The sequence below is a fragment of the Ceratotherium simum genome, chromosome 8 (genome assembly GCF_057802395.1).
Source record: "Ceratotherium simum simum isolate JZ-2026a chromosome 8, ASM5780239v1, whole genome shotgun sequence".
Classification (NCBI taxonomy): domain Eukaryota; kingdom Metazoa; phylum Chordata; class Mammalia; order Perissodactyla; family Rhinocerotidae; genus Ceratotherium; species Ceratotherium simum.
In genome coordinates this window covers 66,989,892-67,017,514 of record NC_141907.1, presented here as the reverse complement: position 1 = coordinate 67,017,514, position 27,623 = coordinate 66,989,892, and the positions used below count along the sequence as shown (strand labels likewise).

At 39.1% G+C, this 27,623-nt stretch overlaps 1 protein-coding gene across 2 annotated transcripts in view; it reads left to right on the top strand.

Annotated features, from left to right (window-relative positions):
• The first annotated feature begins 5,182 nt into the window (after nt 1-5,182).
• RASGEF1B (RasGEF domain family member 1B) overlaps nt 5,183-27,623 on the top strand; it is a 562,507-nt gene continuing 540,066 nt past the window's right edge. The window contains exons 1-5 of one of the 2 annotated variants that reach the window (XM_087434485.1): nt 5,183-5,250; nt 6,092-6,159; nt 7,499-7,575; nt 9,954-10,229; nt 20,829-20,892. The gene's annotated coding sequence lies outside the window, so the exon portion shown is untranslated. Of the gene's footprint in view, nt 5,251-6,091; nt 6,160-7,402; nt 7,576-9,953; nt 10,230-20,828; nt 20,893-27,623 lie in introns of those variants that run through there. The other variant, XM_087434484.1, reaches the window with a different exon arrangement.

The following is a 27,623-nucleotide window of genomic DNA, read 5'->3' as shown; positions in this document are numbered from 1 at the left end:
GTACTGTCCCCAATAGAAAGTAGAATGGAAGCCTCACGGCATTGCCAAAATATTTGGTTTTCCTTTTAAGCTCCTCATTGATTATGAGTTTTGCTTCTTTTCTGTTGGAGGAAGAGATATTAAAGCAGATTTACTCTATAGCTCATTGTTGATTATACTCATACATCACAATTCATTACCTGCAATTCTGAATTCCAGAAAGTTCTGAAAATCCTAATTTTTTTCATAAGGTACAAACTTATTTGGTGGAAATACCAGATCTAAGCTGAAAGGAGTTTAGGCTCTATTTGTCTCATTTAATGTGGATGTTTATGTGTTTGCTGCAGAAATGTTAATACATGGTGTTCCCCAAATCCCATTTAGTGTATTACCTAATAATGGTTGCATAAAATCTAAAAAATTCTGAATTCTGAAATGCTTGTAGCCCCAAGGGTTTCAGATGAGGGATTGTAAACTTCTTCTCAAGAAGAGAAGGGAGATGTGTGAAAACATAGAATAATAGAGAAGCACAGCAGTATACTACAGCCCTTTCACCCACATTGGTGCCTTCCCTGATGGAAGATTACACATGTCCACCTGTTGAATTCATGCACACCCATGTGACTGATTTTCTTTGGCAAATAAAATGTGAGCAGAAGGGATGAGTCATTTCCAGGCAAAGCTTTAAGAGCCAACATGTAGCTCTCCATTTTCTCTCTTCCTTCTGCCATAAGCTCAGCAATGTTCCAGATAAAGGCTGGGGTCCATCAGCTTGGATGCCCAGTGAAGCCTGGCATGGAGCTGTGGCTGATCTCCACTGGAGATGTAACATGAATGAGAAAGAAGCCTTTGTTGTTCAAGCCTCTGCAGTATAACCTAGTCTGTCTTCACTGACATATGCAAAATCAATGCCTTCCGAGATGGAACCGTCCAATAATGGAACATCTGTGGGCACCAACATAGTTAATGACCAACAGTCAGTGTCGTCTAGGGGTTCACAGTTCAGCTACATAGGTGAATAGTTAAGGAGGAGATACCAAGTCAGGCCTGGCTTGCTACACTGCTGCACTTTCTCCCCCACCCCCATGTTGGTTTCCATATCTAGGCTCAAGGCCAAATATCTCCTGATGTTACGTATCCAAATACATGCTTGGATATTAATGCACATTTTTTCTTATTTTGCTGGATTTAACAAATTGCATAAGCAATTCATGTTTATTATAATAAATCAAACAACACAAAAGTATATAAAGAAAAAGCTTATTCTCTTTTCTCTCTCCTTCCAATGGTGTGTATCCTTCCATACCTTTTTCTGTGCTGGGCAAATATATATAGATACATAGGGGTCACTTTTTAATATTATCCTACCATGGACATTACTCTGCCAAGGATATCTATTCAATTCAGTTATTAGCTCTAACTAGACAATTAATTCTTTTAATTATTAATAACTTCTTTGACTGAATGCTTGCTATGTCCACATCACTCTTGTAAATACTTTATTTAATCCCTTTGTCAACTCTGTAGGGTAGGTACTGTTATTATCAGCATTTTCCACTTGAGAAGCCTGAGGCCCAGAGAGATTGAGTAATGTGTGAGGGTCACGCAGACTAGAATGTGGTAGAGTGAGAAACCAGGCAGTCTGACTCCACACCCCATGCTCTTAACCTCTAAGTTGTATCGCTTCTCTAATTGCAGAATAGGCCATGTACAAATGGACAACAGTTTATTCAACCATTTCCCTACTGCTGGAGACTGAGGTGATTTCCTTTTTCCCTCTTATTTTGCTACCACCAACAATGTTGAAATAAACAACATTGAAATATATACGGACTCTCTTTTCTCTGTTGAAAAGAGTCCCACGTTAATTTCTTCCTGTGCCTAATGTGGGAGAAGCTTACCAACTCTGGCAGTCTCAGTCCTTGTTAGGCCAGGGGTCCTGGTTATCGTAATTCATATTCCATGGACCAGTTAGGAATCCTTGCTTCACCAGATCCTCTGAACCCTCCACATATCTCTCTGGTACAGGGCAGAGTGGAAAGCGCTGTTTAAGTCAACGCAGCTTACATTTAAAAACAGGAGGAAGTGAACTGTAAGGGATTATTTTCTCCTAGATGTGTCAGATGCAATCATACTCCATGGATTTATGAAGCGGAGTGAAATATTTGTTTTGATTGCTCTCTGATTAAGAATACACTCTAGTGCACAATCTTGACAGACATCTACGGCAACCACCCTTACTTTAAGAATCTGGGTCAGGGTTGCCCAACTTCTTCTAATTCAGCAGTCTCATTTCATTAAAGGATTATGCAAAGAAACCTCAGTTGGGTCTGTACAATTGGCTGCTTCATCTTTGGTATTTAATATTGCAGGAGCCCCAACAGTTACCAATGTCATCGTACACTGATTTGTAATGTCTTCTTCCTTGTTGTTCAGTATAGAGTTTGGAAAAGCAGTTAGCTGGGGATCTTATGAAAAACAGACATACTGTATGAAAAGTGGACATAATTTAATAGTAAAATAATTTATGAAGATATTCAAGATCAGTTGTTAGAAAAAACCCTGTATGTTGGAGATGCTTAAAAAGGGGTTTTGCAAAACCCTGAAAATTATTTAGAAGAAAATGATTAAAAATCTCAAGAGGCGTGTTTTAAAACTTTAATCTGGAAGCACTGCAGAGTATATATTTATCAGCAGATTGCTACAATGTGCTACTATATGAAAATTGGAGACTGAAACAGATTTTGTTACTTTAAAGCAAATTATTCAGTGAAATGCAGAGAAGAAAGTCATAGCATAAATTGGGAGATCTTGTGTTTGTGCCTGGGTAGTGTATTTTTGTGTGGGGTAGGGAGTAGAGGTGGATAAGCAAATAAGCAAGTGGTCTGCTTTAAATTGTTTTTTTTTTTTGGGAAAGTATATGCTTTGCGGTAACCAGTAGTCACTCTATACAGTGTATGTTTGAAAGAAATGCATTCAAGATCTTAAAAATTGATGATTACGTATGTAAGAACTTCTGCTTTCAAAAGCAAAGCATCACATCATCTCTGTCCTGGAATGTCAGCTTTTCCTCAGCAGCCCTCTCCATTTCTGTTTGCATTTTTGTTGACATAGGAGAACGGCACAGGAGCGTTTCGGGAGGAAGCCTCACCCTTAAGCATGGATGCAGGATTCAGTCTGTTCTTTTACTCTGTTCATACAAGGGTGGGGAATGTGACAGATATTTTAACCAACCCACATTATCTTGAATACCACTGTTTTCACCAGTGAGAGCCTGTTTCTGTATCCATGGTGGTGATTAAGATGCTGCTAATTTCGCCAATGGAACTCTATCTCTGAAATTCTTTATACTCATTAGCAAAAGCATAGATGAGAACCAAGATATGAATACCTGAAGGGCAAGTAGCAGTAGTCCCTCTGGTGTGTGGGCTTTTACCCCGTGAATGTGGGTTCCTTATTAGGACAACTGACTGCCCCTTGAGTAAAGCTTAAGCCAGCTAAGCACATTATTGAGTCCCATTGTGTATACTGAAGATTTTAAAGTAAATTATGACTATTTAACTGTGATGGACCTAGGCACGCCTTTAAACTCAGCTGCTCTGCATCTTATTTCTATCTTTCTATATTCATTCAGATTTTGCCTTTGACCACATACTTATTCCCATTTCTAGCTCAACTCCTGCCCCAGTTTCACTCATGATGATAATTCTCTTTTTATACCTAAGTGTATGAAAAAGTATGGTTACATTTTTGAATGATCATTTAGGTGACTTTATTTACTATTGCATTGTGCTAAATGCAGTGAGTTTTGGCCTGAAAAATGCAAAGCTCTGCCAAAAGAGAAAAAAAAATGACAGATTTCCCCTGGGTGTGGAATGCCTTCCACCTTAGTGCTTTGGGGCTCTGCTTCCTTTCACCTGTAAAGGGAAGGATTTGGGCTAGAATAGCTTTACCTTCCCTGTGAGCTCTGATAACCTGAGATGGTCTTCCTTGCTCCAGCAGTTGCTGAGGCTGAGCCTACAACAGCCTGTGAAGCAAAGCCAGGGAACAGGGCTTGCATTTTAAAGGGCCTGCTGACTTGGGTATGGGTCTTTTCCCTTATGATGGTGAATCAGAGAACTCCAGACATCACTATTTGATAATCCAGCCAGCTCTGTGCCTATAATGACTATGCATGTGCATGTCATGGTGCCAAGACTCCGGTATAGGTGAGGCATCCTTTAGACCAGGAAATACATCAAAGGGGGAATCCACAGGATTCAACTGCCTGCCTTCAGTTTTTATGCAGTCATTGATCAAAAAAACATGAAGAGTGTAGCAGGTCTTCCCACTTTGCTTTTAAATTGAGTTCTGCTCTCTCAGCAGGTTGCATAATTTGTTCAAGGCAGCAATGACTCTGCCTCTGAATATTGAGGGTTGTCTTAGAAGAAATAATGGGCTGGTGTAGATGTCTGTATTTAATCTCAATTTAAATATTATTTCATAATAGGCTTTTGTTTCAATGTCCATTTGTTCTTTAATGGTAGAGTTATTCCTCATTACACGGAAATTCAATATAGTGAAACTTGAAAGAAGAATTTATAGGTACGGTATTTATTTATTTAATATATGGTACCTGTTGACTAAATTCAAGGAATGTGCAGATCCCTTGGCTGATATTCTAATAAAAGGACTCTTCTTTTGTTCATTTGTTCCTGTATTCCACTTATTGTTTTTCTCTCTTTTCCCTCTTCTTCACTTCCCATGATTTTGCTCATTTCCAAAAGGGAGCAGCTTAGACCTTGTGCTTGGGTATTCTCCGAACCTACTGTCCCCTAGAAAATATGGGAAAGGAGGATTGGCAGAAACTGGCCGCTTTTTCAGCCCAGTTTTTTTCCCTAGATAGTTTAGTTCAACTCCTTGCTTTTCCTATAAGTCATCAAGCCATCAGGTCAAGAACACTTACAGTCATATTTTGATTATTCTTAATAGATCAGAAAGTAAAAATTTAAGGATATAATATTTTTTCTATAGTCTTAAAGTATGATTTTTATTAGGTTGTAAGCCAAACTTACCTCTCCCCACCTCCCACCCTCATCCTTTGGAATAATATACCTTTCTTTGCCTCTTCTTGCTGACTCTAAACAAATCTCATGACACTATGATTCTCACCTAAATTCATGTTTGGTCAATCTGTTTCCTTTTTCAGGTCCACTTTTCAGCTTTTTCCACTTTGTTCTGTGCCCTGGCAGTTGGACAACTTCATCAGGCTGCCTCACCTGCTGGTTCTAGGTTGGTTTGGCCAGTGGGAGTGTTGGCAGGGATTAGAGGGAGGGAGGAGACTGAGGCCTGTGTATTTATTGCCCCTCTCCTCTCTTTGTAGTCTCCAATGCATTGGCTGCATTTCTAGACTATCTTAAGTTTTCTGTAAAATGTCCCTCTCCTCACAGCCTCTTTGTTTCCAAATTCCAGCAGCCACCTTGCCCCTCAGGCTTATGGGTATTAACAAGGACCACTGATACCAACCCTGCATTGTCCCTTGAAGTTCCCTACCTGCTTCCCACCCCATTGTAGACAGGCCCTTTATTAAACTTTCCTCAAGTTATTAAAATTGGACTTTGCCATCTGTTTCTTGCTGGGGCCCTGATGGATAGAATAATTCAACGAATGCTTATATTACTGGGAGGTAGTATGGTATAATGATTATCTTACATTTGGCATCAGACTGATCTAGGTTTGAATACATCACCATCACTTGCTAACTCGGAATGGAGATTATTTAACCACTCTGAGCCTCAGTTTTCTCAAATTTAAAGTGGGGATAATATTACCTACTTCACAGAATTATGACAAAATATGTATGAGTACTCAAAAATGTTAATTATTATATTAGTTTAAATATAAATATATATAAATATAAATGAACAAATAAAAATGTATGTAATGTTTTAGTTTCCCCTCAATTTACGCTGAATGACTTCCTCACTGGTAAGGCCTGAGCAATTACAAAGCAGTCATTTTTAGTTCCTCTACACTTTGTGCTCTGATCTTTGTGTTTCAAGTTATGGGGATCCCCTCTTCTCTTGTGCCCCACAAGTTCCTGCTTGTCCACATGACGCTTTGTCTCCCACAGATGGTCCTGGCTGCTCTGGTAATCTTACATCAAGTCTGTGGAATTTTCAGATGACTCTTCTTCAAATGGTGAGTGTTAGACACAGGGGGTCCCTGGTGAAGTGAAAATCTTTGCTGGCGACTTAACCCTGAGCTTTGGCTGCTGACTGCTCAGGTGCTCTGCATCGTTGGGTAATCCAACTGCTTTACGGGATAGCTGTTTTTTGTTTCTGTCTCCTTTAAACTGTATCTCTAAAATGTTATGAGAGCACTGGCTAAGCTCAGAGAGGTGTTGCAAGGATTAGCTAATTGATCATTTTAAATACTTTGGAACTGGCAGAGAGTTTAGTAAAAAGGACAGGCTAAATAATCTTTGCAGGCTCAATGGGAGTACAAAGTGTACCAAATGGCTCTTCTAATTTGCATTGGTATCTGCTAGGACTTGCTTATTGTATAACATGTCCCGTTAAAATGAGTTATATATGTTATTGCATTTAAAACATGACCTGGGAAAATGCTTTAAAATAAAAAGAGGTGTTTGGAAAATACACAAAGCTTTTGTCAAATGGAGTTGCAGATACTGCAACCACTTGGGTTTTTCTGATTCAAGAGAAGCCCTGTGAAGCATGATTCAGTAACATTTATTTTTTAAGGGCCTGCTGCATGTCAGGGCTGGATGTGGTCACCATGGTTCCCAGCCTCAAAGGCCCATAGACTAGAAGAGGAGACAGATCTACACATAGTCAAAACCTTTTTTTTCTTTTTGTGAGGAAGATTAGCCCTGAGCTAACGTCTGTTGCCAATTCTCCTCTTGTTGCAGAGGAAGATTGGCTCTGGGCTAACATCCGTGCCCATCTTCCTCTACTTTATATGTGGGATGGCTGCCACAGCATGGCTTGATAAGCAGTGCATTATGTCTGCACCCGGGATCCGAACCTACAGACCCTGGGCTGCCAAAGCGGAGTGTGTGAACTTAACCACTATGTCACTGGGCTGGCCCATCAAGACCTTTTAATAGGGTGCAATAGGGGCTAACATGAATGAATATAGAAAGTACAGAGCGACAAAATCAAGTGATAATTAGCTCCATCTGGGGGAAATCAAGAAAGATTCATAAAGGAGGAGAGGCTTGAGTTGGTCTTTTAGGATAAGAGAAATTTGCTATGAGAAAAGGGGTGGAGGACATTCCAGACAGAAGGAACAGCACGTGAAAAGTCTCTCCTTGTTTCATTCAAACATCTGTTAAGAGTTTCTGCTTCCTCTATATCTAGCTCTATCTTATTCTTTGCACATAGTAGATATTCAATTAATACTTGTAAGTGGATAGTAGTAGGTGGTAGGATTATAGGCAGTGGTTTCAATTTTATTCATTGGTTTTTCTTTATTTTCTAAATTTTCTATAATAAATATGTCTTTCTTTTGTAATTAGAGTATTCTAAAATATTCAGAGAATGGTTATCAGAGTCTGTGGCTGCATTGGAGTTGAAGATTATCGTAGTCAAAAAGGTCAGTGAACTTTGGGCTTTGGGGACAGTTGTTAACCTGGTCGGGCCAAGGCTTGAGATTATAGGGGATATCACTGGAAATGAAGCTGGAATGGTAGTTGGGGCTCAGAAATTTGGATTTTATGTTGCAGACAATGGGAAACCATTGAAATTATTAGGCAGGAGAGTGCCATGTTGACTCCTCTGGCAGCTCTGTAGTGCATGAACTGGCTTCAGGAGATATTGGAGGGAAAAGGACCAATTATGGCACTTTTATAAGTGGAAAGTGTTGAAGGTTTTCATTTGAGTAGGGTTGGGGAGAAGATAATGAATTTGGTGTTAGACAGGATAAGTTTGAAGTGTCTGTGGGATAGCCTGTAGGAAGGCCAGTAAGTATTTGGAACTGCCCATGGAGAAGAATCAGCACCTAAACATTTGCTGACACTGGAGACGTTGGAGACTCGGAGGAGAGGATGCTCTCTGGAAACCCAGGGAGGCAGTGAGGAACAGGGACAGCATCGTTAGAAAGGCAAGAGAAAAATGGAAGAAAATGACCTTGAAAATCCTCAGGGAAAAGGAGGGAGAGGTGGTTCAGAAATGAGCAATTATTTATTCAGGGAGTAGATTAATTTCCTTTCTCCAGACGTTTCTCTTCCTCCCTGCCTTCAGGTTTATGCTCAAAAGACATCTCTTCAGAGATACCTTCCCAGACCACTTACCTAAAACAGTGCCCTTTATCACTCCATATCACCTCCCCTGAGCACTGTTTTAAAACGTAGGTTTTATTATTGTTCAGGTATAGTGAGGCCAGCAGATCAGGAGATAATTGCCATTGAAAAGTTGGTTTGTTATTCATAGTTCCCAGGAGGAGGGGACATGCCATGCCAGGTAGGGCCACACGGGGAAGCACCAGGGTCAGTGAGGAGGCAGAGGGAGAGGTGGGAAATGTGGACAAGAGCCTTTATTGTGCTTTCTGTGGGAAGGAACAGGCGAGGCAGGGTAAGCAGTTTTAGGATTGGCTAGTTTGAATAGCCAATGGTGGGCTCTTGGGCATAGGGGCTGTCCCTAGTTGTCTGATACCTGGCCTTGGGGTGATTAGGGCAGAGGATAGTGACCTGAGTGAGGTGGTTGGGGTGTAGGCTTTAGACTGGCTGGTTTGTATATGAAAGACTCACTGAAAGTCGAGTTGTTTACTATCTCTGGGAATTGGCTATCCCTGGGAGGAGTAGTCTCCTCAGGGTCAGTACGACCCCAGACATGAAAACATGAGAATAAAAAGACATGCCTAATACAAGCACCACCTAAACACTGCATGATTATTTGTTTGTGGAGCAGTGCTAGGCCTGGGGCTGGGGTGGGGTGAGCGAGGAATTCACCTTGGGCACACAATGTAAGAGGAGGTGCCAAAAAATTCAGTAATCAAGGTAAATGATATGTTAGTATTTTAAAAAATCAAAATGAATACAACAATATACATGATGAACAAAATATAAAAATTTTAAATAATGACAAGATCAGTAACAGTGCTGTGCTGAGCCATATTGGAGCCTGAAACAAAAGGAAAAGTAATGTATTTCCTGTCTCTTTGATTTTTAAAACTATTACATTAAAATTATTCAGCCTTAAAAAAGGAAGGAAATTCTGACACATGCTACAACATGGATGAACCTTGATGCTAAGTTAAATAAGCCAGGAACAAAAAGACAAATGCTGTATGATTCCACTTACGTGAAATAGTTAGAGTAGTCAGTCAAAATCATAGAGACAGATAGCAGAATGGTGGTCACCAAGGGCTGAAGGAGAGGGAAGTGGGAAGTTATCATTTAATGGATATAGAATTTCAGTTTGGGAAGGTGGAAAGAGTTCTGGAGATGGATGGTGGTGATGGTTGTATAACATTATGAATATATTTAATAGCACTGAACTGTACACTTAAAAATGGTTAAGATGGTAGATTTTATGTTATGTGTATTTTACCATAGTAAAAAAAAAAAAACCACTATTGCATTAAAGTATTGCTTGTCTTGATTACTGAGTTTTGGCATCCCTTTACGTTTTGCACTTGCCTCAACCTCATCCTGGCCCTGGGGAACACTGTGGGAGGAGCTGGGTGTAGGGAGGAAGGTGGGGAGAGGAATCAGGAGCTGAGGTTTGGCTGTCCTCCTTCAAAGGCAGTGTGCCTTTTCCACTTATCATTGGTTTAGAACCATTTAGTTTAAATGAGAAGAGGAACTGTATTAGTTAAGAAATGCGTTTGGCTGCAAATAGCCCAATACTATGGCTTAAGCAAATGGTTTATTTTTCTCACACTGCAAAAAATCTGGAGGTGACCACTGCTGAAGTTGGCTCAGTGACAGTGTGGTTGGATCTAATGTCTCTCTGTTTGTTTGTTTGTTTTAGGAGAAGGAGCAGCACCGTATGCATCCTTTACATCAAGGAAGCTCAAAGTTTTTCAGAAACACACCTCCCAATAACTTCTTCTTAAGCTTCATTGCTCATTCCTGAGTCAAGTCATACCCTGTCCCCCAGCTGCAAAGGAAGCCAAGAAAGCAAGGGACAGAATTGTCAAGACTGACTAGGACCAATCCTGATCCATGGCCTATGTCTGGGCATAGTGCCTTTGGAGATTGGAGTTCTGTTGGCAAGGAAGCAAGAAGGAAAATGGACATTGTGAAGGTAATTAACCCATGCCTGTCACAGGTCCTTGACTACTGACATCCTTCCACAGAAACAAGGAGTTTGGTACTTTGGCATATTTACATATTTTTTCCTCTTGCAAGTATAGCAAGCATTTTCTTCACTGCACTGTGTGGCATCTAGCCCATTGTTTTCATGGGCTTAAAACCCTGAGCTATTAAAGGGTAAGCCTGTGGTACTGCTGGGGGATCCATCCCTTCAGCCTTGAGGAGTGATTAACAGAAAAAGCTTTAAAAACATGGGCCATGTTCTATTTAAATGACTTAGAATTGGCTGAGTGTTTAATCCTTTACTCCTGCTGGGCCTTCTGTCCAGTGTCCTCACCTCATCGCTGGAGACAGATGACTTTCCTGGGGTGGTGGACCCGGGAAATGGATCATTACATTTTTCTCTTTAACTACACACTGGATAAGCAATCTGCTATTTATTGATTTAGAAAACTTCCTATCTTGGATTTAAGATCCCATTGAATGGATGGAGATATCTGAGGTTCTTATAAGATCTCGTTAAAAAAAGAAGATTTTACAAATTCCATGGTCTAGATGTCCCAAGGTCAAATCCATATCCAGCACTCCCCAAATATTTTAATATGGAAGAAGTAGTTTCACTAAAACTGGAAGGAAAAAACAAATGGAGAAAACATCCTGAAGAAGTAACATGTAAGTTGAGATGTGTTCAGGGAAGGGGAACTCTGCCTGGGGGGTTGTAGAAGGAAGAGTCCATGCTGATTATGGACAAGCCCCTTGGGTCCCCATATCAGTGTCAATTGCCACTTGTTTCTTCACCTTGTTTTCCTCTGCTTCCCTGAGTCACAGTGAATTCAGAGCCTCCATTCCTGGTTCCCACGATTAGCCTCTCTAGTAAGTTTGCAGGGGAGGGTCTTCGTTTTATGCACATATAGCACAGCTGTATGTTGTACCATGTTTTACTACAGATCCCTAGAGTTAGATGGGTCCTAAAGAAGTAACTTAGTTTAGAAGGTCTTGCCTTCTCTTTTGCAAGATTCTCCAGAGATGGATGGTGTCTTCGTATGAACAGTCAAAGAGACTTTGGCAGGGCTGATCCTAACTACATTGATTGCAAACTAAATTTAAAAGCCCTGATAAATATATAATTGCACATGGTAGTTTTCCAGGCAATGTACAAATAAAGAGTCCCAGACCTGTGTTATGGATACTTAAAATCGGAGATGAAAAATAAAGTGTAGAATAGTTGATGGTAGTGACTGTTCTAGTTCTTGTCTACAATGCACAGACTATTATTATTATTATTATTATTCAAGAGTGAGAAATGGAACAACTATCTCACCAGTTCTACAATGACCACCTCAGAATGCCTTGCTTCTTGTTCAGAACCTTTCCTTGCTTGCATTAACCCTCAACTTCGGAAATCAACCAATCCAAGGATGCACCTGCTTTTGATATCCTAACTAAGAACTCTAAGCCCAACCTGCAAGCTATAAAAAATGGACACTCACTTTCCTTAATGAGACACTGTTTCAAAATTTGTGTGGTGTTCTCTCTTGCTTCAATAATTCAATAAAACTCAAAATAATACTAAAAAATAAAACTCAGAGTTTGCTTATATCCTCATAAGGGCTTTTCCACATGGATAAATTAAAATAAATGCATCTTTTTTTTTTTTTTTGGTAAGGAAGATTGGCCCTGCTCTAACATCTGTTGCCAGTCCTCCTCTTTTTGCTTGAGGAAGATTGTCACTGAGCTAACATCTGTGCCAATCTTCCTCTCTTTTGTATGTGGGTTGCCACCACAGCATGGCTTGATGAGCGGTGTATAGGTCCATGTCTGGGATCCAAACCCGTGAACACCAGGTTGCTGGGGCGGAGCATGCAAACTTAACCACCCAGCCACATGGCTGGCCCCTAAATGCATCTTTTAAGAGTCTGGAGGAAGATTGTGGGTGGGGCTTAAGATTGAGGAGCAAGTCCACTGATGTTCGTAGGCAGTCTGGATCTGGTGACCAGGCAGTGTGATTGGGTACTTTTGAATGTCCTATCTTTCTCAATCAGGGTACCTACTTCTCCAGGTTCTTCCTGGTGTCCCCAAGGGAGCTTCTTCCAGAATCTTTTCTGTATAGGTTTACAATTCCTGGCATAAATATTTGTTGGATGATCAAAGGCCTGAATGCCAAGTTTCTCTGAGCCTACAGGAGACCCTTGACGTTTCTGAGAACCTCTCTGGAGATATTCAAGAATCCCCAGATTTGCAAACACTTCTGTGGCATATAATTCCCTCACAAAATGGGTATTTTTTCCACTGGCTGCAGCAGTCACTGAAATAGTTTTAGGATTCCCCTCTCCCCTGTTTTCATATAGAGCATATTGTGGACTCATTCAAGTCCTGGATCCAAGGTCATTGCCAAATTTAACATTCTACCCTTTAATGTATCCAAAATTCCCATAGGAACTCAAGCCCCATTCCAATACCTCCAAGGAATCTGCAGGGAACTTCAGATTATGCTCCAAGTGCTAGGTCTCTTTCATTCATCTTGCAGCATTTACTCTGATGCTGTATGATAGCACGTTGTTTATTTTGTGGCAACTGCTCTGGCCCACTGTGACAATGTCCCCTTTGCTGCTTGTCTTGAGAGTCGCTCCTATGCGGCTGATGTCCACTGAAGGCACTGCTGAAGCTAGTACTTCTGTTGCTGATGCCAGCCAATACCTTTGCACAGGCTGCCTGGATGCCAATGCCTGGTAGTGAGGCCCTGTTATCAGGAGTGCTGGTTCCCAGGCCACAGAGCTGCCAGCACCAGCGCTGGGATGCCTTTCCTCGGAGATTATAACTGTGTTGTTGTTCTTTTCCCCAGGCACCCTTCCTTCCTTAAGTAAGCTGAAGTACAAAATAATTCAAGATAGAAGAAGAATCAGAAACTGTTGTAGCATAAAAATGTACAAAAGAAATGTTAAGGAGAGGTCAGTTTAGGCGATGTGAAAGGTCTGGTAGTCTTTACAATTATTGTACATTTGCTATGCCAAACTTGAAGAGCTTATTACTTCTTCAATTTTAAGAAGTAATTGTATTCTATCCTGTGGCTAAATTCTAAAGCCAGCATGTAAAAAAAAAACTGAAAATAGACAAAGTCACTCTTGAAATTCTCTTCGATTGCTCAAAGACTAAGTATCCCTGGCCAACTCTACAATGAAGACTGAATGCTGTGTTTCAGTAAATCTAACACAGCTGGATTTTCCACTGGCACTGAAACAAACCATTACTTTTGTGACTGACTGCTAAATGTCATTGACTTGTATGTAGGGGCCATGTTGTATCAGAAATATAGATCTTTAAATACTGTAATCCTGTGGAATTCAATAAGATGTTCATACTATGAGAAGCATGAACACTGAAGCCAACTTAGGGAAAAAATATGGTGCATCCACTCCTTTAAGGGAAGAATAATAATAATAAAATTAACATTTATTGAAGACATGCTGTCTGGCACTCTTTTAAGCACTTTATATGTATTAACTCATGTAATTCTTACAACAACCATGGGAAGTGTTTGCTGTTATTATACCCATCTTTTAAAAGTAAAACTGAGGCACAGGGGGGTCAGGTGCCTTGTGCAGTTAGAAAGTGGCGGAGCTGGAATTGGAACTCAGGCAGTCTGGCTCGAGTCCTGCTCTTAACTGTTTACTCTCCACTTTTAACCATGATTGCACCACTTATATGATCTTTTCTCGCCTTCTTTTTGCTCTGGGCAGGGTGGAATTTACCAATTTAAATGTTTTTAATGATGTAAATCCATTGTCTTTTCTTGTAGGAAAAACTCAAACTATACCAAAAAGTGTAAAGTATGTAAAGAGATGATGTCACGTGTTCTCGCCCTTAGAACAAATGTTAATGATTTGTGTGTTTTTTCTCCAGGATTTCTTTTATGCATGCACACACACATGTATTTTGTTTTTGTTTCTGTTTTTTTGTTTAACACATATTTTACTCTAATTTCCTTTTCCACTCATCAATGTCATAGACATTTCTATGTCAGAATATAGAATTCCACCTCCTCCTTTTAAAGAGGTATTTTAGTAGGCACGTATTATTCCACTGCATGAATAAACCATGATTTATGTTTGCATATTTCCTTACTGATGGATATTCAGGTTTAAAAGAATTTTTGCTAGGTTTTTGCTATTATAAACACTGTAGCAAACATGCTCATTTGCTCTCCTAGTATTTTGCGGATTTATTTTTTGGCTTTAAATCTTTAATCTACATGGAATTTATTTTGTGCAGGAGGTGAGGTGGGGATTACAGTGATTTCTTGACTTTCCTCATTCAAATGATTACCCACCTGAAGAGATTCAGTCTCCAGGCACCCAAGTAAACACATTGCATCTGTTATAGGAATACATTGAAAATCGTAATGAGGGGAATCTTTATGGTGGAAAACAGTAGGTAGTGTGTTGGGGAGAGGTAGCAGAAACAGCAGGCTCGACCAATATGAACCAGAGCAGGGAGCTCTGCTTTCAGGTTGGAATGCTGCATTTTAATTAGCAATATTACTCCCAAATGTTTAGCTGCAACAGTGGGGGGATTAGAGACCCTTGCTTGCTCATCATAATTCAGAACCTGCACATCAGAGTGTCTAATTAGATCTTCTCTCTTTTGAAAGGTCAGCCAATAAAATTGTCATGTTGTGTCATTCAGGGTCTAGAAGTTACTCTGCTATAAGCTTGATGGATTTTTTTTAAGTTGAAAATGGCCTGTTCACATCTAGTGTCTTTTAGCAACCTTTGCTAGACTAAGATTCTGGCAGGCCATCATGCAAAAGATCTCTGAAATCTTTCAGCCACTTAGAACAATTCTTGTCCTTTATGTTATTTTTCTTTATCACTTTGGACACTATGCTGGACAGCGCTTCTGTATCATTAAGCCATTTGGTATATTTTCCTATTCACAAGGAAAACAACATTCAATTCAGTCTTTGTTTTGGATTCTGGATTTGAATTGAATTCTGTAATTGAATATTACTTTCAATTAATTTCTATGGAGGAAAAAACCCCACATAAGCTGTGCTCTTATGGAAATATTATCATCATACAGAAATTAATGGAGCTAGATTTTCTCAATTTTATTACTTGACTCTAAGTGAAGTAAGTTAGGGAGCTATCTTAATTCTTTTAAGCCACTAGGATCTTAATTAGAATTCTGTATGGGGTGACAAGTTCAGGACGAAAAAAACGTGAATTATGGGCAACCCTTATGTATGACAGTTGCTGCTGTCTCGCTCCACTTACTCAGCCCCTGCTAGAGGGGCTGCCTCCTGGGTTCTTCAGGCCTCACACCAGCTTTCTCCATGCTCAGAGCTGTTGGGCTTTTGGCCTAAGGATCTGAGACTAGGGGGAGGGGATATTCAAAGCTGAAAATTATCATTACTTCTATTTCAGTTATATTATGAGTTAACTTAGCTTTTGTGGGAGTATCAAGAAAATCATATCACTACTAGTAATGATATTTTCCAAAGTGTAGTTGCATCAGAATCACCTGGGTGTTGAATCAAAATGCTGCTTGTTGGATTCCATCCCAGAGTCAGAATCTCTGGTGGTAGAGTTCGGGGATCTATTTTTAACAAGCCTTCTATGCTATTCATTTGTGTATTAAAGTTTGAGAACATTTGATTTATAACATTACTTCTATGGGAAAAACGTACTCCTGGTTCCAACCAATCGGCTTCGAAGTGTACCTTTGGAATTTAGTGTGTGGGCTCACCTGGGGCTCGCCTGTGTGTGAAATTAGTGGTCTGGATGACAATCGTGTTTTAAAAGTGTACAGCTAACAACTAGTGAGTAGATTATGGCTCAGGGTATTCAGGTTAATTAAGTTTTAAGGTAGGGAGCTGGGGACTACGCAAAGAGAGAATTCCTGCCAGAATTAAAACACAGAATGGATATTCAGCGGGAAGGTGAAGCTGCAAGAATAGTTTAAATGTCTGTACCTATATGTCAGCTGGTTACTCTGCCCCTGGAGATTTTGATAAGATAGCTCAAATCCTTTTCTACATCCCCTGGAATGTCCAATGCCCTTTCTAAGATTTTTGCAAATCATGGGGGACTTACCTTCCCAGGGTTGCTTCTAGGGGAATCTCTTCTTTCTGCTCTGCATCTTATAATGGTCCTTTGTCTCTGTTCCATATGGCAGGCCCCTTCTTGATCCCTCCAGCAATAAGGAGTTGTTTCATTAGTCAGAATCTTTATAGAGGATTGTGGAATCAAAGAGCAGGAGTCACATTGCCACATCACACATCATAGAATATAACTTACAGTCGTATATTAAACATTCTTGTCCTTAAAGGTATTTTTGGCCACACCATCACGAGGGTATGCCTCGCTGGTCAAACGGCTTCATATCATAGCCTGGCCTCTCTCCATCTTGCTGGCTCCCTGTCTCCTTTGTCTCAGCCATTTCTCCAGGCTTGCTCTCAGGAACTCCACATTCTTCTTACTCTTTTGTTCGGAAAACATCAACTGTCTCGAGCCCTCACTCCCAAACTCACCCCCCAGGACAACCTTTGCATATCCAACACCAAGCGAGGTGCTTGGCTGAGCAAAAGGGCCACTCAGTCTTTTCTTTAACAGAATCCATCCTCCTTAGAATACCATTTTGGGATTAAATAGAATTTTCCTAAGATTTTTTATGTATTACTTTCATAGAAAAATTAATTCTGTCTAAGCTCTCCTGAATGCATAAAAGCTAAGAAAGAATCTTTTCTTCCTACATTAAAGAATCTTTTTTGTTGGGAGATGCTCCTCTGGAAAAAGTTAAGCAGGATTTTTATAAGGTTTTAAAAGGCAAGTGACATCAGTGCACTCCCATTAGTCAACTTCATCAGTCTTTACAGTGCTATTACTAAGATGATTAGGAATAGATCATCTATATTTGTAGCCAAATAAATGAAAGCAGAATTATTTCCCACTTGCCAGCAAAAAGAGTGCTACTGATTCTAGATGATTGGCATCTGCAAGGCCATTCAGGGCATTCTGTGTCATGAATCATATTTTGAGAATAAAGCAACAGAGTTAAATTGTTTTCAGGATGGTTTGCTTTCTTGCTGTCTTATCTTTTGTGTATCTGAGAGCTTTCTGTTTTGCTTGAAATGGAAACTCATTTCCCAGATGAGAGACCATTTTATTTTAGTGCTCTTATTTTCTTGGTAAGTATTCTGAGTTTTTTCCTATTAATTTCTATTTTTATGCACAGTGATTCTCAATTGGTGAGAAAATTATGATCTCATAATCTCTTTTCCTTGTACTTGCTGAATGATTAGCCTCATTTGCTGTGTGAGTTCCACTTCACGGTTATGAAATGATGACTCTCCCTGACTCTGGCTAAGCATGTTGGCTTGATGGCTTTGACCTTTTCCATGAAAACAAGGGAGATGAAAAGATGTGACATGTGTGTAAATTGTCACTCAAATGGGATTATTTTGGCGAACAGCTCGAAATACATGCTTTGCTAAACTCCCAGAAGGTACCAGTGGAATGTTTTGTGTTTGGGGTTTTCTAAGGCATTTGAGAGTCTTGTTATTTTTAAGCAATGAGAAAAAAAAGTCTTGATTGGCCATTAAATACAAACAATAAATTTACATCCTCAGTCACAAGCTGTGTGAATAAATGCATCAGAGATTCCAAGAAAACCCTGTTCTCAAATGGTGCGGTTAAATTCGCTTCATCTGCACTGTGATGGATATTACTTCCACTGCACTTAATTGGGATAACTGACCAGTTTAGATTCAGAGCATTTCAGTGACTCCAAGGGATGTATAAATATCTCACCAAATCCATTTAAATGGTATTCTGGATTTGGTCAGGGGTCTCACTGTAGTAATTTGTAGGTGTGACCGATATGAACTTATAAATTTCCCATGACTGGTCCTTTGTTGATTTCAGGCTTCCCCCCTGTTCAGTAATGATTGCTCAGCAAGCATATTTTACCTTCCTTCTCTGCAGGCCCTTTATTGCTTTGAGACGTGCCTGTGTGTGTGTGTGTGTGTGTGTGTGTGTATGTACGTGCTCATGTTTTTAATAGTAATACACGAGACAGTATTTCCCACTACAGCATATTCATATGAGCTTGTGGAGATATCTCTTACCTGACATATTTCTCTCTTCACTTGGCTGTGCTTTTAGTTAAGGGAACTTGGACTCTGTTTGATGGGATAAGCAATGACAAAACAATAGGGATGGTGTAGAAATATACACATCCTCTAATGATCTGTACAATATCACTCTTGGCTAATGAACCTGCGATATGATTTTTAGTAATCACCATCAGGGTGGGTTTGAAGTCCAGCATAATACCCCTGATGTATGGCTATCACGGAGCTGACAAATTTACAGATGGGTGAAGATGATTAATTTTTAAAATTCTTTTTCTTTTTCATGACTGAAAATGAGATTCTCATTCCCTAACATTAGAACATGGTCTTTCTATCATTTGTTCTTTCTTTTTAATCACTAAAATTTTAAACAATATTGTACAGGGTTGAATTTCTCACTGGTTAGTTTTTGACTCATTTCAGAGACTTGAAAACATGAATTGTGCTACAAACATATAAGATTACTAAAGGCAGAACTGCTTGGCTTGTGTTATTAGTAATCTTTGTTCTCAGCCAGCATATTTCTGTTTAAATGAAGATCTTTAGGGTATCTCTTACTACTTCAGTTAGATTTAAACCATTTTTTTCATTAATTCATTCAAAATACATTTATTTATAACTAACTTTATTTTTTCAGCTTTATTGAGGTATGATTGAAAAAAATTGTCTATATTTAAGTTGTACAACATGATTTTTTAATGGTGTAAAATGTAATGATTTAATATGCATATACTTTGTGAAATGGTTACCCCATCAAGTTAATTAATACATCCATCACCTCACATAGTTACTTTTTAATTTTTTTTAAGATTTGAACCATTTTGGCGGTAAACTTAATAAGCAGTAGAAGAGATACCTGTATGGTCTGTACATGTGGATGTATTTTTTTTTGTTAATAATGAAAAAGGAAGACATTTCTAACATTCAGTATCATTGATGAGCATTAAGATGCACATAAAACCTATCTTAATGAGATGAGCATTAAGACAAGTTAATATTGAGAACTTAGTATAAGACAGTCAGTGTTCTAAGTGCTTTATGTGTGTATGAACTCATTTAATCTTCACAACTATCCTATGAGGTACATTTTTATTATCCTAACTTTAAAAACGAGAAACCAAAGGACAGAGAGGTTAAATAACTTGCCTGAGGTCACTCAGCCAGGAAGCCGCAGAACCAAGATTTGGACCTTGGTAGAATCACCAGATTCAGGGGGAAACACACACACATAGACGCACACAGACACACACACACATGACACTCTTGCATTCATGCAGTACTTGTCTTCTTTTTGCGATATTTAGGACATACTTACACTAAAAAATTATTCATTGTTTATCTGAAATTCAAATTTAAATAAATTCCCTGTATTTTATCTGGCAGACCTAAGCCTCAACTGTCTTGCTTCAGAGCCCATGTTCTTAACCTTTATGCTAATTCTGCCTGAAAACCAGGCTTAACTGATGAATGTTGACTCTGCACGTCTTAGATCAATTCCTTTCTATATCTACTCAAAGTTCTGTTGTTCAGGAATGTTCTTCTTTCTAGAGGTAGGACTTACTGTCTATGATTGTTAGAATATGTAAGTTAGCACATATGTACTTGTAATTTGCTTTATGTTCAACATTGTGTCAAAGATTAATGAGACATGGTTTTGGCCCTAAAAGAGCTCACAACCGAGTAGATGAGATGGATATGTAAAAAGCTAATTCTATTACAGTATAATAATAACTTTGTTGGACTATGACCTGTTAACTCTCCCTAGGAAGTTTGGAGAAAGCATCACAGAGTGGGGAACATTTGAGTTGGTCCTTGGAGGATGAATAAGAGTTCACTGGGGAAAGAAACTATAGGTATGAAGGCAACAACACGAGAAAAGGCAAAGATGTGTGACAGTACATGGTGGGATCTTTTTCTTTTTAAATGTAAGGTACATGTGCTCTGCCTAGTAGTGGGTGATGAGAATTGGAGAGTGGGATATGGTTATGACTTCAAGGACTTCAATGCTATACTCAGCAATCTTATCCTAGACAATTGGGAGCCACTGAAGGTTTTTAAACAAAGAAGTGATATGATCAGAGTAGCAGCGAGGCAGATAGATTGGAGAGGAAAAAGACTGTGGGTCATTCATTTGGAAAGGACAGCTGTGGCTTAGAGATGTAGGTGAGTCATGTGAGTGGGTGAGTTTGCTCAGGAAAGTATGCAGAACTAGGAGAGAGGAGGGCAATGATCAAGTCTTGGGAAACACTGACTTTTAGAAGTCAGAAAAAGAGAATAAAAAAGGGCAGTCAGAGAGTGAGAAGGAGAAGCAGGAAAGAACAATATGAAAACCAACGCATGAGATAGTGTTAGGAGGACAATGGGTTCCTCAACGATGTCAAATAGTGTACAGGCAGAGATGATGCCATTGGACTGGACAACTGGACCATTTTAATTTATTTTTTATTCTTTTAATTTCAGCTTTAATGCACCATTTTTGAAAGCACTATTGACCACCTCTTCTCTGATGTGAAGTTTGCTACAGGTAAGGACTTAATTCAAATGCTCTGAGTTGCCTTCAAGCTCATATTGTGTAAGAATACATTTTATTTACATGATGTTCCAGCTTCTAAAATTCTTAATTATTGTGCATAAAATTAGAAAATAATTTACAGGAGAAATATTATGGTCTAATATCAATGTGGAATACTTCAAGGTATAAAGGAATTTGACTATTTCTCAGTGACATTGGAGAAAACTTGCTACCCACTGTTGATGGAATTCTCTTGGCTAACTTACTTTGCTAGATCTCTGCCTGTTTGCCCCTCCAGATTCTCCTCTCTTTGTTCTGCAGGCCCAGGAAGCTGGCCTGTAGGTACTACCTTAAGGAGATCCCTTGCCTTCTGGCTTCTCGTTGGGTTTGACAAATGGAGGGAACTGACAGGACTTCTAAGAGAGGGAGGAGAGTGGAGCCCTGGCTTCCTCCCAGCTGGGTCACCACAGGTTGGCTGTTTCCCTCTCTAGAAGGCCACAGCTCCAGAGTCAGGCATGGACCTTTCCATAGAGCTCCTCTCCTGGGTTCTGATAACCCATGCCTTATCCTTGCCTTTGCAGGCCCTGGGTGGTAATCTCTCCCCCTCAACCCACTCCCCTCAATTTACCAGCTCCATTGTATGGTTCTGTCTCTTACTGGTTTCCCTAAACCTTAAGCCCTGCCCACACCCTTGTAAACAGTCTCCTAATGGCCCAGTATGCGTGTGCCATCTATTTCCTGCTGGGACCCTGACTGATACAACTATGGACCCTCTTTTCAGAACTAGATTTAGGACATGGTAAGAGATGCTAACTTGGCAGACCTAAAGGAGGAAACTGCAAACTTCCTGATAGAGAGGGTGCTTCCCTAGGTCACTTATGTTTCACGCAGGAATATTGAAATTGTTTTTTTTTTTTCTTTTGGAAAGAGAGAGTAGATTGTCCTAAATCATCAGAGGACCTATGCTGGCTTTTACATGTTGTATTGGAGAGGAGAACAGCTCTATGCCTGTGTGTAAGTCCTTGAGGGTTCCTTGGGTCTGCAAGAGGATGTGGCCTAGCTGGTACTGGACAAATTAACCAAATGCTTAATCCACTTCCATCTGAGTCTCAGTCATACTACATTCACTTGTAAATTTTCTTTTGTTAGATGTGAAATAAAATTAGAGAAAAATTGAAAAACAAATGGAAGGTAGTTTAGGATTGTATATCTCAAGGTGGTACAAATGTGGGAAGGAAAACAAATTACATGAGTATGGAAGGAAAAGATCTGGATTTATGTTATCAATAAAATAAACTTGACCCCTCTACCTAGGTCAGACCTCCTGTTGCTTATTCTATTCACAATGCATTCAGATCCTCATCCAGAACATTCAAAAATTATCATCATCAAAATATGACGTTTAGGGCCGGCCCTGTGGCTTGGTGGTTAAGTGCGCGCGCTGCAATGCTGGTGGCCCGGGTTCGGATCCCGGGTGCGCATCGAGGCACCACTTCTCCGTCCATCCTGAGGCCGAGTCCCACATACAGCAACTAGAAGGATGTGCAGCTATGACATACAACTATCTACTGGGGCTTTGGAGGGAAAAAATAAAATAAATAAAATCTTAAAAAAAAAAAAAATGACGTTTAGAATCTATTTTAGATGTCCTTTGGACAGCTAAAGTATCTTCCCCTGCAATAAGGGGAAGATATGAAACTAAACACCCATTCATTTCATCTAATGATATTAGAATGCAGATGGATTATATAATGTAGGCATTGAGTAGGAAACAAATATATGTGAAACATTTTACAAACTATCCTACCCTATATACATGGAAGTTATTACAGTAGTAATCCTACTTTTCAATATTATACTATTATTAGGATAATCTGTCTAGTGCTATTTTCCAACTTTAATATGATTCTTTTAAGGAAAAATTCGAGGGCCATTTTTTAGTCAAGATGGCTTAAATTCAATCTCATTTGCTGCAGGGACTTTGTGATCTCCTGAGTTACCTTATAACCTTGTGCTTCTGTGAGGTATAGGACATATTGCAGGGGAAGATGCTTTAGCTCTAGAAAGGAAATCTAAAATATATTCTAAATGTCACATTTTGATGATGGTAATGATAATTTTTGAATGTTCTAGATAAGAGCATCTGAACGTGTTATGAATAGGTTAAGCAATGGGAGGTCTGACCTAGGTAGAAGAGTCAAGTAAAATGATCTCACCAGCGTCTTAAACTCAGGTAGCCTCAAAGGCATACAGGGTCCACTCCTATACATGTTCTCAATGGAGCTTCATTACACCCCACCTGGTGGAAAAGGAAGTAGAAGCTGTTTGAGTCTGGGTCCCAGGACTAGTATGCTCAAAACAAGGACTATAATCCAGGTCTCCTAACTCTCACTTTTGTGATAGGTTTTCCCAGCTTTGACTCTGGAGTTTTACAGCACTAATGGGAAAATTTGCAAGCATGTTGAAGGAGAATGAAGCCAAAGAGCCCAGGGCACTCTACTGTCAGTCTCTTAAAATTTTGTGACTGGCTGCTGATGAGAAAGAATTAATTTGGCAACAAAGCCACCATAAGGTTATAGTCATGTGAGAACCATGTAGTTGGAATCTAACCCAGTGTTATAATTAACAGATGCAGCAGGCTCCCTATCTGGATCTCGGGAGCAGAGGATAGATGTTGAATTCAGAGAGTGAAGGCTAATTTTACATCTAGTATCTCTCTCCCCCTCACTTGTTTTCTTGATAACTTTTGCCATCAATTCAGCTATATTTGTATTTGATAAAGTGACTCTTACTACTTTAAATGCTCTAAGTAGTCAAATCTTTATTTTGACCTCTCTTTGGAAGTGTTTTGTAAACAAACAGAACTCCAAGACTCAAATGAATAATAGTGCTCAATTGTAAAATTTAATGCAGTGAAACTAACAATTATAGCAATGCTGCCAACCAATTCGAGAAAATCAATAGTTTCCTAGTTGCATTTGTACTTGAGAATCGTTGTGGCAGTGACAAATTTACTGCTACAAACTTGAACTGTGAAGAATTAATACCAATCGCATAGTGTCCTATTCACACAGCTCTGGCTGCCCAGCTGGAGTAGGGAAGGATGCTCTGGCACAATTTTTATGGCTAATGCAAATTAGCAGATAGTTGTGGGAATAAAGTTCTCTTCTTGATCTATGGCGGGAGATAGCTAGTCTGCAAGAGTTCATTTCAGACTGTAATTAGTTTATTCATTAAGGTTGGAGAACTCAATGACACAGCTGCATGAGGTACCATTGAAAGCTACCTGAACATATGGCAGAAGGATAATGTATATTTAGTTCCTGAAAGAAAAAGGCAAAATTGTACAGCTTTGTGCTTTTATTTTTTACATCCTGTAGTGATTTCCTGAAGGAGGGTGGTGAGTTGATTACACTCCAAACCTTCTAATATACATCAGATGGAAGGGAGTTATCTAGTCTCCTTGAATGTTGCATATAGTACATATAAATATATGTAACACATCCCCACATACATCCCTAGACATCTAGAAACATACACGAAAGACTGCTGTTCTTTGGTTCCCAGCAAGAAAGACTAATACCCATAACTATTAATAATGTTTCTGTTTCCCCTTCTGTTTTTAGAGTTAATTATTAATCTAACAAGGTTTTAAGTCTGATTAGAGGTGCATATACAGAGGTGAAATGATTCTATTGGTTATATCTGACTTCTGCAAGACTTCTGTGTATTCATACATAGATGTCAAATTCAACTTTGTTTGTGAAATGCAAGTACTTGGATAGAGAGATTCTCTTAAATCTGTTTGTTTGTACTGTAGAGACTAATCTGACTTCAGATGTAGCCGTAGTTATGTAAGGCTCAAAATTCATATTGCACTTCTCTTACAAAAACCAAGGCCTATAATTCAAGTAGGTTATAGGAAGAATCAAATATACATTGTTAGAAGGGAAGCTCAGTAGGTTGGAGAAATTGATTGGAGCAAAGCAAAACTGGGTTTGAACCATGACATCAAACCATTCTTATGTCTCTCTTTATGTTCTTCGTATGTCACCTATAAACATTCTAAATGAAAATGTTATTGAAGGAAAAGCATTCAACCAGGGAAACAAACAGGTGTGGAACTGTGACAGATCCCTCATACTTTTGTTCTTGGCAATTGATTTACGCTATAATTAGTGCCAAAAGCTATTTATTGTCTATATCATGTGCTCATAAGACTATGATCTCTTTTTCTTGTGACTCTTAATCCAAATTGATGGATAACAAAGATGAAACAAAATTCTTCTGCCTAAACTAAGGTGTTGAGTTAGGAAGGAACTCATAAGAATGCACAATAAGAAGATACTAGTGATTGCTTCTTGGGCGTCTGATTATAAGGAAGCTTTACCTCCTATTTTGTGCTTTTCTGCCTTGTATAAATTTTGTTAAAGTGTATGTGTGTGTGTGTGTGTTTTGCTTTCATAATAATTCAAAGCCTTTCATTTTCAGGAATGTAAATTGACTTCTGTGCAGAACCTCCGGTTTGTGGTTGTGGCTGTGAATGAGAGGCGGTTGTGGGAGGCAGATGGTTGTAGGTAAATGGGCCGGAAGGGACAACTATAGCTGGAATGTGGTATGTTAGGGAGATGTTAGGGATCAGAGTGAGGATGGGATCTGAAACTAATGTGCCTGTCAAAGCAAACCCAGAGGCAAACTTAGTCAAGCAATGGGTCAAATTTAGTGAACGTATTAAGAATCAAATGATGATAAAATCAAGGAGTCAGGCTGGTAGCATAATCCGGGATCTAGTCTGATGGTGGTCTATGAGAGCTGAAATGAAGTGAATCAGGAATCAGATGGTACAGTGCTGGAATCAGGAGACCTTCCTAGATAAGGCAGCTTTCTACCTCATCTCCCAAAACTTTCATATCTTTAAATAAAATAATCCCTCTAATAAAGAGAAACCTACTCAAATGTACGTAAGAAGAGGCAAGTGGAAACGCTTGGATGGATTAGGGAGTATAGGCCTTGATTCCAATTGCATTTACAGTCCCGGGTGTTAACCTCAATATGTTACCGTAGAGAATAATGAGACATTTCTCTGAGTCAATGGACAATTCTGCCATTTTAATTTTATTTTTACTTTTTCCTGTGGGAGTGAGGGGAAAAGCAGCAGAGTTCTGTGCCTCCTGGGATTACACTAATTTAACTGGTTGTGTTGTGGATTTAGAGTCTAGACTTCTGTCCTTTGCACTGCGGGATAGTGAAAGCTGTTCCTCCCCAGAAAACGTGTTTGCTAAGGAATATCTATGTTGACTGATTCCTGATTACTCAACCTTCTACTGATGTTTTGTGTATGAAGAAGAAATAAAAGTTTATAATCTCTGCCTTTGCAAATTTTATAGCCCTTTTGAGGACACAAGAGATACAATCGTTCATCCATTTTTACATTTATTCACTCACTACCTATTCTAGATGCCATGTCTATCTCAATAAATGAGGTAGATACATCCTTACCTTCATGGAGATTACAGTCAAATGAATGACTTAAATGATGCAAAACTCTTCTACTTGCCTGCTCCAAATGCCCTACCTTCTTGCTGAAATCACTTTTTATTTTGCAAATGCAGAATAGAATAAAATTAAACAAGGCCTTGTAGTGTTAATTTTACAAGATGGTTTCAGCACATTTACTAGTGTCTGGTGAAGAAATGTGATAATTAAAATTCAGCTATACTAATTAAAACAAGTGAACAAAGGCTGTTTAATGTCCTTTTCCTCACAATTTTTAATTTCCTTTTTGCTTACTCCTGACTTTGCGGAATTCTGTAAGCCTCACTGGGGTTTTCCTGTCATTAGGGAAATTTATGAAGTTATGCACCTCAGGAAACCTGAAGGAATTCTGTAAGAGTAATATTTGAATAAATTTAGGTTCTTTTGGGTCAACTCCTTTAAATCAATGAATTTAAACTGATATGTGTTCTGAAAGTCAACCTTTCATAAGAAATCCTCACCAATGTTTATTATTTAATATGCTAGGGTTAAAATTGAGTCCCCTATGCTTCCCCAACTCTCCTCACGAATTAAAAGCTGTGTTTGTGGTATGAAATTGACTAAGTAAAAACTGCATAGAAGATAGAAAAGAAGAAGGAAATTATGCAAAATGCTAATAGGAGTTGTCTTTGGACGCTGAGATCGTGAGGTTTTTATTTGTTTACATTTTTTCTATATTTCTAAATTTCAAATTTAGCGTATAGAATATTTCGAAAACTACGATAATAGCAAGTGCTAAATGCTTTCATGAGTTGAAATTTCTTCCATAAATAGGATTTTTCTTTCAAAGGCAAGTCTCAACTTCCTTTCAAACAATCCATTCACATTTAGATGGAGCTATCCTTTGGCTCATTTTATTTGTTTTGTTTGTTTGTTGGTTTATTGTGGTAACATTGGTTTATAACATTGTGTAAATCTCAGGTGTACATCATTATACTTCCATTTCTGCATGGATTACATCATATTCTCATGTTCACCACCCAAATACTAATTACAATCCATCAAAACACACATGTGCCTAATTATCCCCTTCGCCCTCCTCCCTCCCCCCTTCCCCTCTGGTAACCACCAATCCAATCTCTGTTTCTATGTGACTGTTTGTTGTTGTTATTATCTACTACTTAATGAGTGAGATCATATGGTATTTGACCTTCTCCCTCTGACTTATTTCACTTTGCATAATACCCTCAAGGTCCATCCATGTTGTC